The 12,799-nt window shown below is 48.6% G+C and overlaps 1 long non-coding RNA gene across 1 annotated transcript; it reads left to right on the plus strand.

Moving 5' to 3' along the window:
- The first annotated feature begins 4,407 nt into the window (after positions 1-4,407).
- Positions 4,408-12,594, plus strand: LOC103880275. The gene is made up of 3 exons (XR_641220.3): positions 4,408-5,360; positions 6,755-6,884; positions 12,371-12,594. It is a non-coding gene; the product is annotated as an uncharacterized LOC103880275 (long non-coding RNA).
- Positions 12,595-12,799: the final 205 nt, after the last annotated feature.

Below are 12,799 nucleotides of genomic sequence, written 5' to 3' on the forward strand. Positions count from 1 at the left end.
CAGAAAGAGGAACTTCATCCATTCACTCCTGGGCTGGCCCAGCAGCAGCACGCCAGGCTCCCAGGCCAGTGTGGGGCCCAGAGAACCCCACCCAATCCCACCAATGGGAATTAGGGGAGGGGAGGGGAGGGGAGGGGAGGGGGGGGGGGGGGGGGGGCGGGGAGGGGAGGGACAGAGCAGTGAACCAGGCTGGGAATGCCCAGAAGAGTGGATGTGGAAGCATCGTTGTTCACCAGCACCCAGTGTCTGCAGAGCTCAGCTCCCAGCCTGCCCCGGCCAGCTCGGCAACCCCCATCCCGCAGCTCTGCATGTCAGAAGCCATCGGACGGGGTGCAGCAGTGGGGCTTCTGGGCACATCCTCCTCACCCTGCAGCATTCAACCAAAGTGCTGATAATAACACCCAGATGAGCGCCAAGTGGAAAAATCAGAACCTTAACATCCTCTGTGAAATCCTGAGTCAGTTTCACGCTTTGTAGGCATTTTAGGATTTAGCCATCCCTGAGATGATCCAGTTATTACAATCAAATTCCATTTTCTCAACCCATGCAGCAGTCCTCACACCAAAAGCAATTCTGGGAGGCGTAAGAGCTGTGACATGGCTCTGACAGCAACCTCCCCATGTTGATGGTCACTTTGTCCCGACGGGTTGCCAGGACCTGAGGTTTTTGCTGTTCGTGGTGTTGGATGGCTGCAAAGGGGTGACAGCGGTTCAAGCAGGCTTCTGACTTGTCCGTCATATCCCAAAACTGGCACTGTTTCCACACACACTGGCTGAAGCTTCCTACCTGTGGGCATGGCACCTCGCTAGTCAAAAAATAAGGAAATCACAGATTTTAAAGAATCTGTCCATTCCAAAAGCATGGATAGTTTTTTCTTAATCATCATGTATTCTAGAAATTGCTCGGTTTTTCTTTCCTTCCTCCCCTCCAACCTTCTTTTTATCCGCATTTTCCCATCTTCTTTTTACCAGAAGACAAAAACCCTGTGGAGAGGGGAGACGTCAAATTTCCCTTCAGTTCACGGCAAGAGAGTTGCTGTTCAGGAGCTTAATTGTAAATTTGAAAAAATTAAAACTTGCTTATGCTCCGTCAGTAACCAAAACCAGGAAGGACTGTATCTGTGAAATACATATATATTTTTTGAGACCGAGTCTCGCTGTGTCGCCCAGGCTGGAATGCAGTGATGTGATCTTGGCTCACTGCAAGCTCCGCCTCCCAGGTTCAAGTGATTCTCCTGCCTCAGCCTCCCAAGTAGCTGGGACTATAGGCATGTGCCACCACGCCCAGCTAATTTTTGTATTTTTAGTAGAGATGGGGTTTCACCATGTTGGCCAGGCTGGCCTCGAACTTCTGACCTTGTGATCCGCCCGCCTCAGCCTCCCAAAGTGCTGGGATTACAGGCGTGAGCTGCTGTGCCCCGCCTGGTTATTCCTTTTTTTTTTTTTTTTTTTAAATGAGGCAGAGTCTCGCTCTGTCGCCCAGGCTGGAGTGCAGTGGCGCGATCTCGGCTCACTGCAAGCTCCGCCTCCCAGGTTCATGCCATTCTCCTGCCTCAGCCTCCTGAGTAGCTGAGACTACAGGCGCCCGCCACCACACCCGGCTAATTTTTTTGTATTTTTTAATAGAGACGGGGTTTCACCGTGTTAGCCAGGATGGTCTCGATCTCCTGACCTCAGGTGATCCACCCGCCTCGGCCTCCCAAAGTGCTGGGATTACAGGCATGAGCCACCACGCCCGGCCAGTTGTTGCATTTTAATCTACCAAGCCAAGCACCAGGCTCCAGGGGCACTACTACTAGGTGGCCTGTCCTTGGCTCTGACGCAGGCGCTTCCAGGAAGAACTGGCTGCGGCTCTGTGCAGCCTGCCTGTGCTGGGGCACCGTCAGCTCCCCTTGCTCGAATAGGATTGGCCAGAACACGCCCTGTGGCTGCGAGCAGCCTTGAATGCCACTGGGGACTGAGGTTTAGGCATCCCGTTCCTTGAGCAGGAATCTCTGCAGAAAGGCAATTAGAGGAACAAAGTGCCCTCTCCCTGACGGTTTATCTCCCTGACACCAAAAAGGAAGGTGAAGCATCCTTTTTTTTTTTTTTTTTTTTTTTGAGACGGAGTCTCGCGCTGTGTCACCCAGGCTGGAGTGCAGTGGCGCGATCTCGGCTCACTGCAAGCTCCGCCTCCCAGGTTCACGCCATTCTCATGCCTCAGCCTCCGAGTAGCTGGGACTACAGGCGCCCGCCACCACGCCCGGCTAGTTTTTTGTATTTTTAGTAGAGACGGGGTTTCACCATGTTAGCCAGGATGGTCTCGATCTCCTGACCTCGTGATCCACCCGCCTCGGCCTCCCAAAGTGCTGGGATTACAGGCCTGAGCCACCGCGCCCGGCCGAAGCATCCTTTTTTGTTATTGTTGTTGAGACGGAGTCTTGCTCTGTCACCCAGGCTGGGGTGCAGTGGCGGGATCTCAGCTCACTGCAAGCTCCGCCTCCCGGGTTTACGCCATTCTCCTGCCTCAGCCTCCCAAGTAGCTGGGACTACAGGCGCCCGCCACCTCGCCCAGCTAATTTTTTGTATTTTTTAGTAGATACGGGGTTTCACCGCATTAGCCGGGATGGTCTCGATCTCCTGGCCTCGTGATTCACCCGTCTCGGCCTCCCAAAGTGCTGGGATTACAGACGTGAGCCATCGCACCCAGCCGAAGCATCCTTTTTAAGGAGACCCCTTTTTAAGAACCTGGGGCAGGTGCGGTGGTTCACGTCTATAATCCCAGTGCTTTAGGAGGCCAAAGTGGGAGGATCACTTCAGCCCAGGAGTTTGGGACCAAGATTGGCAACAGGAGTTGGAGGCTGCAGTGAGCTATGATCGTGCCACTGCACTCCACCCTGGGCAACATAGTGAGACCCCATTTCTACAAATAATATAAAAGCAGCTGGGGGTGGTGGTGCTGGAATATATACCAGCTATTCAGAAGACTGAGGCAGGAGAATCGCTTGAGCCCAGGAGTTCGAGACTGCAGTGAACTGTGACTGTGCCGCTACACTCCGGCCTGGGCAATAGAGTGAGATGCTATCTCTTAAAAAAAGAAGAAGAAGAAACGTGTGAGATACAGTGCTGCAAATCTGGTTCCAACTTTCTCTGTGATTTTGCTGGAGTTTGTTCAACACTGAGCTCACAGGCAGGAGTGAACCAACACTTGTTTTCTTTGGACTACTTTGAGCAAAAATAGAAGAAAGGGGCTCATTTTTCTCCAGTGATTTTTTATTTTTCGTCAATAGTGCAGATCCAATGTAAGTATTTATTCACTGGCCTGATTTCCCAATCTTTTAACTTAGAAGTGTGATTGCCAATTTCCTAGGTTTTTAAGAATACGCTGAAAACAAGCCGCCAAGCTTAGGTGCCGGGAATCATAGAAAGTTTGTCCACGTGCTTGGATCAGATTTCCAGCACACACTGTGATGTATACGACTCTTGACTCTGAGTTTGACTTTTGTTGGCTGTTGTTGGGTGAACAGGTGTGTGCAGCAGATTAGTAACAGAATACAAAGAGAAGTTGTACTTCCGCTGGGAGGAGAATGGGCATTTGGGTTTTTGTTGTTGTTGTTTTTTTAATTTCAGCTCAACTGTTTAGAAAGAAAATTCTTGCTCTCTTTACTACTTTGTGCTGCACAGGAAGGTGGGAAGAACGATTTTAGACGTGCATATTAACAAATGCTCTTATGGGCCGGGCGCAGTGGCTCATGAAATCAACGCTGGGGCTTTGAGGCTGGCGGATCACAAGGTCAAATCAGACCATCCTGGCTAACACAGTGAAACCCTGTCTCTACTAAAAAAAAAAAAAGTACAAAAATTAACCGGGCGTGTTCGCGGGTGCCAGTAGTCCCAGCTACTTGGGAGGCTGAGGCAGGAGAATGGCATGAACCTGGGAGGCCCAGACACGGTGAGCTGCGAATCAGGCCACGCTCAGCCTGGGCGACACAGCGAATTCCGTCAAAAATGTAAACATTTTTTGATCATAACTGGTCTTTAACATCCAGTTATCAAGTTTGTGTAAAACTAAGAAAGTATATCCTTAAATAGAATTGTGCCCTGGAAGGGACCCAAATGGCTCTCCTGAGATTAAAATAGTCATCCCAGCCAGGCACAGTGGATTATGCCTGTAATCCCAGCACTTTGGGAGGCCAAGGCAGGAAGACTGCTTGAGGCCAGGAGTTTGAGACCAGTCTGGCCGTCTTTACTAAAAATAACAAAAATTAGCTGGGAGTGGTGGTGGGCGCCTATAATTCCAGTGACTCGGGAGACTGAGGCAGGACAATCACCTGAACCCAGGAGGTGGAGGTTGCAGTGACCCAAGATTGCGCCACTGCACTCTAGCCTGGGCAACAAGAGTGAAACTGTCTCAAAAAAAAAAAAAACAATTAGGGACATCATTCTCAATTTTTTTTGAAGGATACTAGTTTTACCAATTTTGATTTACCAATTTATGATTCTGAGACATTTCTTCAATTAAATGAGTCACTTTTAGGCACTCATTCTAATTTCATGGCTCTCAGTTTACAGGAACATAACATTTGATGCCAATGAAATTCATTAGAATTCTGCACGATCCTGTGAACTGCGTACCCATCTGTCTTGTATGTGTTTCCAGGGGTGGTTTACAACAGTCTTCGCCGTGTACTGGATGGACGTGTACTTATGAACACTCACACCGTGAGACCCAAGACGGTCCGTCGTAAAACAAGGCCATATCTGATTTGGATTCAAATCCCCATGGAGAGCCTGATGTGACCCAGGAAAGTGCACGTCTACTTGTGTGCTCTTGAGAAACGGTTGAGAAAACAGTCCTTCCAGCTCGGCAAATACCATTTTGTTTCTGTCTGCTCACCACCCTTGCATTTGCAATAAACCTGACAAAAACTTCGAGAGCGAAAATAAGAATGTTCATATTTGAAGGAGATGTTGGCAGACGGCCACAGTCTTCAAGTACGCAAGCTCATTCCACTCTTGCTTTTCTGCCAGGAACTCCTTGGCCTCCGTACACGCTGCACAGGCAGGGCCTGAGGACGGATCATGAACGTGTCCGATGATCATGGACCCGCTGAAGACTCCCGATGGAGACGCGATGAGTCACAGCCAAGTGAACTTTCTCTGCTCCTGAACAAATTGCTTCTCCTCCTCGTCCCACTCCAAACCTAGAGGTGGGGCAACCCCAGCATCCCGGGCGTGAACGCACCAAGCTTGATTGTCTGGAGACCTCACGCCTGCCTGGCATAGGTCAACCCAGTAATGTTCATTTAAAGCTGGCTTTACTGGTCCTTCCTCCACAATGAGAGGTGACCTTTCACTTCACCGAGAAAGGAAGGAAGAAAGGTGGGTGCAGGAAGGAAGGAGAGAGGGGGGTAGGGAGATGGACTGAGCGGGGTGAGAAAGAACGAGAAAGAGGAAAGAGGCAAATGCCTTTACTGCTTTTAAAGTGGATTTGATGGCCGGTAGGATTACAGGCCGGGCGCGGTGGTGCACATCTGTAATCCCAGCACGTTGGGAAGCCAAGGGGGGTGGATTTGAGGTCAGGAGTTCAAGACCAGCCTGGCCAACATTGGTGAAATCCCACCTCTACTGAAAAATACAAAAACTGGCCGGGCATGGTGGCACACACCTGTAGTCCTAGATACTCAGGAGGCTGAGGCACGGTAATTGCTTGAACCCAGGAGGCAGAGGTTGCAGTGAGCTGAGATCATGCCACTGTACTCCAGCCTGGGCGACACAGCAAGACTCTGTCTCCAAAAAAAGACAGTTGAGGTCACCTCAGGAGACCCAGGGATCAGCTCAGCAGGGGCAGGCCCCTCCCCACAACAATGTGTCCTAGAATGTTCCAGAAACATTTTAAAAATTGTGTTCTATGATATTTGTCAACGAATTCAGCCTCCACTATCCCCACTCTTCTCCTGGTTGGCTGGACACAGCCAGACTCTCGGAAAGTGGGTGGGGGTGGGGAGAGTGGTCCCAGGAGTGGGGCCGAGGGTGGGAGGAAGGGACTGATGACCGAGGCTATAAATAGCCAGGCAGCTGCTCAGCAGCTGGTGCAGGGAATTGTCTGGACCAGGGGACACGTCCAGGAAGGGAACAATGAAACCTCACTGGTCACCGGTCAGAGAGCAGAGAAGGAGGCGGTGGGGCGAGGGGTGGAGTCGTTCTGGTCCTTCCTCCCCCTCAGGTGTGACTCTGCACTTTTGGAGGCTCAGAGGGGAACCCTGGACAGTTCTGGAGGCAGTGGAGGGAGCCTCGTGCTTCACCTCTTTGTGCCCAGAACCCACCCCGGCTTAGGACTGGACAAAAGAAAGACAGCCTGTCACCTAAACTTTTGCATCGGAGGAGTCTGCCCGTTGGGGCGGCCATGTTGTTTGCACGTCAGTGTAGGCAATTTTTTTAAAACCCTTTAACTTTTTGTTGGGGTGCAACTTCCATCAGTGAAGCGCACATAACTCAGTGAGTTTTCACACATTGATGCACCCATACAACTATCACTCCGAACAAGATACATGACATTTTTAGAAACTCAGCAGACTCCCTCTGCCACCCAAGGGTCACCTCTGTTTCCATCACTGTCATCCTAGATTGCATCTTCCTTTTGACTTCCGGGTTGAGTCATATCACAGAAATCATGCAGTAAGGACCGTTCTGTGTCTGGCTTCTTTCAATCATCAATCCGCCTAGGAGATTCCTCCCTGCCATGTGCAGCAGAATTTTGTTTCTTTTCATTGCAGCGTAATATTTCGTTGTGTGAAGAGGCCATGATTTCTCCGTTCCGCTGAGGATCACTTGAGCTGTTCCCAGTTTGGGGCGTTATGAACAATGCCGCAGTGAGCATTCTTGTCAGCGCTGGCGTATCTCATGGTAGGTTTGGAAATAAATTCTGATGGGAATTAAAACTGGTGTAACCTCTATAAAGGGCAACTTAGCAAGAGCTGTCAAAATTTAAAAAACACATGCCCTTCTGGGAATTAATTCTACAGATCTGCCCAAACATGCAAAATGTCTCATGCACCAGGTTCTTCTTTACAGCATTTATTTGCAAAAGGTGAGGGTAGAGACAACCTAAATATCCATCAATAAATATTTATCCATCCGTAGACTAGAATACCAGGCAGCCACCAGAAGGAACGAGAAAGCTCAGTACCAGCAGGACCTCCAAGTTAAGTAAAAAAGCAAGATGCTGAGCAGTACATATAGTTCTCTACCATGTAGATTAAAAAGGGATGGAATATATTTGCTTGTATTTGCATAAAATATCTATGAGTATACTCAAAAAATAGATAATATGATCTATGTATGCGGGACGGGGGGAAGGAAGATGTTTCCATGTATATTCCTTTGTAATCATTGAATTTTAAGCCATATGAATGCATTATCTACTCAAAAACTCAATTTATTGTGAAAAGACTAAAAACCACTGAACAGTACACATTAAAATTCTATGGTATACGATTTAGATCTCAATGAAAAATGTATATTGAGGCTGGGCGCGGTGGCTCATGCCTATAATCCCAGCACTTTGGGAGTCCGAGGCAGGTGGATCACTTGAAGTCAGGAGTTTGAGACCAGCCTGGCCAACATGGTGAAACCCTGTCTCTACTAAAATACAAAAATGAGCTGGGCATGGTGGGGGGTGCGCTTGTAATCCCAGCTACTCAGGAGGCCAAGGCAGGAGAATCACTTGACCCTGGGAGGAGGCAGAGGTTGCAGTGAACCCAGATCACACCACTGCACTCCAGCCTGGGCGACAGAGCAAGACTCTGTCTCAAAAAAAAAAAAGTTACATTTAAAAAAGCTCAGGCTATAGGGCCCGGCATGGAGGCTCACACATGTAATTCCAACATTTTGGGAGGCCGATGCAGGAGAATCACTTAAGCCCAAGAGTTCAGGACCAGCCTGAGCAACAGTGAGATTCCATTTATATTTAAAAAAAAAATTAGCCAGGCATGGTGTCACACATTTGTAGTCCCAGCTGCTCAGGAGGCTGAGGCGGGAGGATCACTTGAGCCTGGGACTTTGAGGCTGAAGTGAGCTATGATGATGCCACGACATTCCAGCCTGGGCGACAGAGTGAGAGCCTGTCTCTAAAAAATATATTATAATAATAATAGTAAATAATTAAATACATAATAAGGCTTAGACTAAGAGGGAAGGCAGAGCACACTCAGGTGCATTCGGCCTTCTGGATGCTACCTGGGAATGCCAGACTTCAGGGAGAAACAAGAACCCACCTGTTGTCAGGGTGCCCAGCCCAGCCCAACCTGTGGCCCTCCAGAAACTGTTGTGGTCGTCATCCATTCATCCATCTATTCATTCATCAGTTCACCCTTCAGAGAGCTGCAGAGGGCCTACGATCGCCAGGAATCTCTCCATGAGCAAACTGTGGGGCATTGGGAAGACAGTGGCCACAGTTAGAGGTGGGAGCTGCACAGACAGATGGAACCGCAGCGGCCGCAGGCCCTGGCGGATCTTCGGCCGCCCGTGCTGGCTTGGAAGCCCTCCCGGGTTTCTTCACACAGACTTAGGGCTTTGGGGACCCTGACTGGGACAGCCTCAACCTGTGCTGAGCCTCTGAAGATTCCTGTAGGCGCTGCACCCCGAGTGGAGACTGCAGCTTGGCCTCCCTACGTCTGCACTGCCTCCCTTGCTGCAGGGGTGTCCTCGAGGGCCTGGGCCGTGCTCCTCCTACCACAGCTCCTGGTCCTGGTGCCTCCTCCATCCAGAGACACAAGCGGCCTCCCGCGTCAGACTTCATCTCAAGCACCAGGCAATACTCATTAAATCAAAATGTGCTAGAACTGCAAGGAATAAATCTCTCACTATGATGGATTCCTGGGGTTCCAACAACCCCTCAGCAACGAGTATATTAATTCTAATAAAATGTTTGAAAATTCAGTAAAATGCAAGGAATCCCATTTTACAAGAAGGCAAACAAAGGCTCAGGCATAGGTAAGGCACACAGGGAGTGACGGCCAACCTGGGAATTAGACTAAGGTTTCTTTCCTCTCTGTGCCTTGGTAGAGAATCCACCTCAGCTCCAGAACTTGCCTTGTAGAAATGGGGTCCACTCTTCCCACCCACTTCTGGGAAGCAAAGCCCTCCGGGCAAGATATCAGGCCTCATGGCTCCGGGCGGCCAGGCATGAAACGCCAAGCACTTGTAACAGGGCACATTCCTTCATGATGATAATATGGTTGGCTCAGACTTTTGACACCGGCTGAGCAAAATATTCAAGCATGCACAGACACAGAAACGCTTCTTTGGATGTTTTCTTTCCTGCCTTCCTCCTATGGAATAACATATATATATATATATATATATATATATATTTTTTTTGGGGCCGGGGTCTCCTCTGTCGCCAGGCTGGTGCAGTGGCGCCGGTCCCCGGCTCGCCGCGGCTCACCCCAGTTCCCGCCATTCCTCCTACCTCAACTCCGATGGCTGGGCTGGTAGCCGCCACCTCGCCTGGACTAATTTTTTTGTATTTTAAGTGAGGCCGGGACTGCAGGTGTTGGCAGGGGATGGTCTATCAGCGACCTCGTGGTCGCTGTGCTCGACCTCCCAAAGCTGCTGAGGATTACAGTAACCACTCATCACCTGACCCACTATGAATGTTTTTGCATTCAATTGAGGCTAGATTACAGTGGCTCCTTGCACCGTAATTAACTACAGAGGCTGAGATGGGAAGACTGCTTGAGTCCAGGAGTTTGAGACCAGCCTGGGCAACACGGTGAGACCCCATCTCTACAAAAACTAAAAAATTACCCAGGCAGGGTGTCATGTGCCTGTAGTCCTCGCTACTCAGGAGTCTGAGGTAGGAGGATCACTTGAGCCCAGGAAGTTGAGGCTTCCATGAACCATGTTTGTGATGCTGCACTCCAACCTGGGTGACAAAGTGAAACCCTATCTCAAAAAGAAAAAAGAAAAAAAGAGGCCAGGCACAGTAGCCCACACCTGTAATCCCAGCACTTTTGCGAGGCTGAGTTGGGTGGATCACGTGAGGTCAGGAGTTCGAGACCAGCCTGGGCAACATGGTGAAACCCCATTTCTACTAAAAACACAAAAATTAGTTGGGCATGGTGGCAGGTACCTGTAGTCTCAGCTACTCGGGAGGCTGAGGCAGGAGAATCGCTTGAACCCAGGATGGGGAGGTTGCAGTGAGCCGACATGGTGCCATTACACTCCAGCTTGGGCGACAGAGTGAGACTCTGTCTCAAAAAAAAAAAAAAAAAATGTCCAGAAAAGGCAAATCTATAGAGACAGAAAGATCAATGGTTGCTGGGGCAAGGGAGGAGAACTGTCACAAGTTGAGAGTAAAATTTTTAGGATGTATACGGATATTCTAAAAATTGAATCATGTTGGTTACATGACTCTATTAAAAAGCATTGCTTATACATTGAGAGTGGGTGAATTTTACTATATGTAACTATATCTAAATAACACTGTAAAAATAAAAGAAAGTAACCTGCAAGGTAGTAAGGCCTAGATGAAACAGTTGGCAATAGGATAATCATTTTGTAAGTTGGGTAATGGGTAACAGGATTCATTATACTATTATTTTTGTTTGCGTTTGAAAATTTTCATTATACTAAGTTTAAAAAATTAATACTTGCTCCTCTGTGCTTCCAAACACCAAAATACATGCGATCCCATGAAATCGCAAGCACGCTGTATTGGCATCATTTACAAGCCTTCCTTTCTACCGAGTTAGTTAGTGAGTTTCCTACAGGCCGGGATGGTTTCCCATTATTTGCTCCTTTTTTGTATTTCCAGGATCTGACTTTGAAGGCTGGCAAATAGATGTTAACTGAATAAGTTATTTAAGTAAAATGAGGAGAGAAAAAAAGAGAAATATCTAGTAACATAGAAAAGATCATTTTCCAAAAGCTAACTTGAGTTTCTTGAAAGGAAATCTTTGCAATTCTCAGAGCTTCGAGAGACCATCTTATTTCCATGTATGTTTGTCTGTTGCCTTTTTGTTTGTTTTTGGAATGTCCTGCTTTAGGGAGAGCTGCTGTCAGTAGAAGCATGAGGAATGGATTCTTTGTTCTATTTTTTAAAAAATTATTAAAACACTCTAAATGAAGATAATGCTGAACAAAATTGGATTCTTCTTCTTTTTTTTTTTTTTGAGGTGGAGTTTTGCTCTCGTCCGCCAGACTGTGGGTGCAATGGTATGATCTCAGCTCACTGCAACCTCCGCCTCCCAGGTTCAAGCGATTCTCCTGCCTCAGCCTCCTGCGTAGGTAGGGTTACAGGTGGGCACCACCACGCCTAACTAATTTTTTTTTTTTAGTAGAGATGGTGTTTCACCATATTGGCCAGGCTGATCTCAAACTCCTGACCTCAGGTGATCCATCCGCCTCAGCCTCCCAAAGTGTTGGGATTACAGGCATGAGCCACCGCACCCAGCCTGGATTCTTCTTGATTAATTTTTTTTTTTTTTTTTTCTGAGACGGAGTTTCGCTCTGTTGCCCAGGCTGGAGTGCAGTGGCGCGATCTTGGCTCACTGCAACCTCCGCCTCCCGGGTTCAAGTGATTCTCCTGCCTCAGCCTCCCGAGTAGCTGGGACTTGAGGCACGTGCCACCAAGCCTGGCTAATTTTTGTATTTTTAGTAGAGATGGGGTTTCACTATGTTGCCCAGGCTGGTCTCGAACTGTCGACCTCAAGTGATCCACCTGCCGTGGCCTTCCAAAGTGCTGGGATTGCAGATGTGAGCCATCACTCCTGTCCAACATTTTGTAATGTCTCAAAGTCCTTATTGGGAGTCTCCTTTCCCATCACATTGAGATAGGAAGCGGAACTTGATTCCTGATGGAGACCAAATTGAGGACTAGCTAAAACAGGGACTGGGCGTAAGCAAATGTTCACAAGACCTGCCCACCAGTGAACCGGGTTGGTTTACTGTTGCCATGGCAACACCTGGGCGTTACCACCCCTTTCCATGGCAACGACCCAGCACCCAGAAGTTACCACCCTTTTCCTAGATTCTGCATAATCTGCCCCTTAATTTGCATGTAATTAAAAGCGGGTATAAATATGACAGCAGCACTGCCTCTGAGCTGCTACTCTGGGCACACCGCCTATGGGGTAGCCCTGTGTGGCAGGGAGCAGTCCCTCTGCTGCTGCTGGACACTGCCGCTCCAATGTAAGTTGCTGTGTAACACCACTGGCTCACCCTTGAATTCTTTCTTGGGTGAGGCCAAGAACCCTCCCGGGCTAAGCCCCAATTTGGGGGCTCACCTGCCCCGCATCAACATTAGCATAGAAAATACACTTATTTGAGTCTGTTCCGATAAATTTCCTGTTTTTTTAAATATGTGATTTTTTCTTACCAATTGACAGGGAGGCACAGGAAAACTTTGAAGAATCTTCCAGATGTGGCTAACAGAGATGCGCATGACCTGACAAGATAGATGTGCCACTTGGACCCTTTCAAGAGCAGACCAGAGGGAAGGGGGGTGATGTGGATCAATTACAGATGTGGGTGGCTTTATTTTTTATTTTTTATTTTATTTTGAGGTGGAGTCTCGCTCTGTCACCCAAGCTGGAGTGCAGTGGTACAATGTCAGCTCACTGCAACCTCTGCCTCCCGGGTTCAAGTGATTCTCCTGCCTCAGCCTCCCAAGTAGCTGGGACTATAGGCACATGCCACCACGCCTGGCTAATTTTGTATTTTTAGTAGGGACAGGGTTTCACTATGTTGGCCAGGCTGGTCTTGAACTCCTGACCTCAGGTGATCCGCCCACCTCGGACTCCCAAAGTGCTGGGATT

This window comes from Papio anubis, chromosome 18, assembly GCF_008728515.1.
Source record: "Papio anubis isolate 15944 chromosome 18, Panubis1.0, whole genome shotgun sequence".
NCBI classification, from domain to species: Eukaryota; Metazoa; Chordata; class Mammalia; order Primates; family Cercopithecidae; genus Papio; species Papio anubis.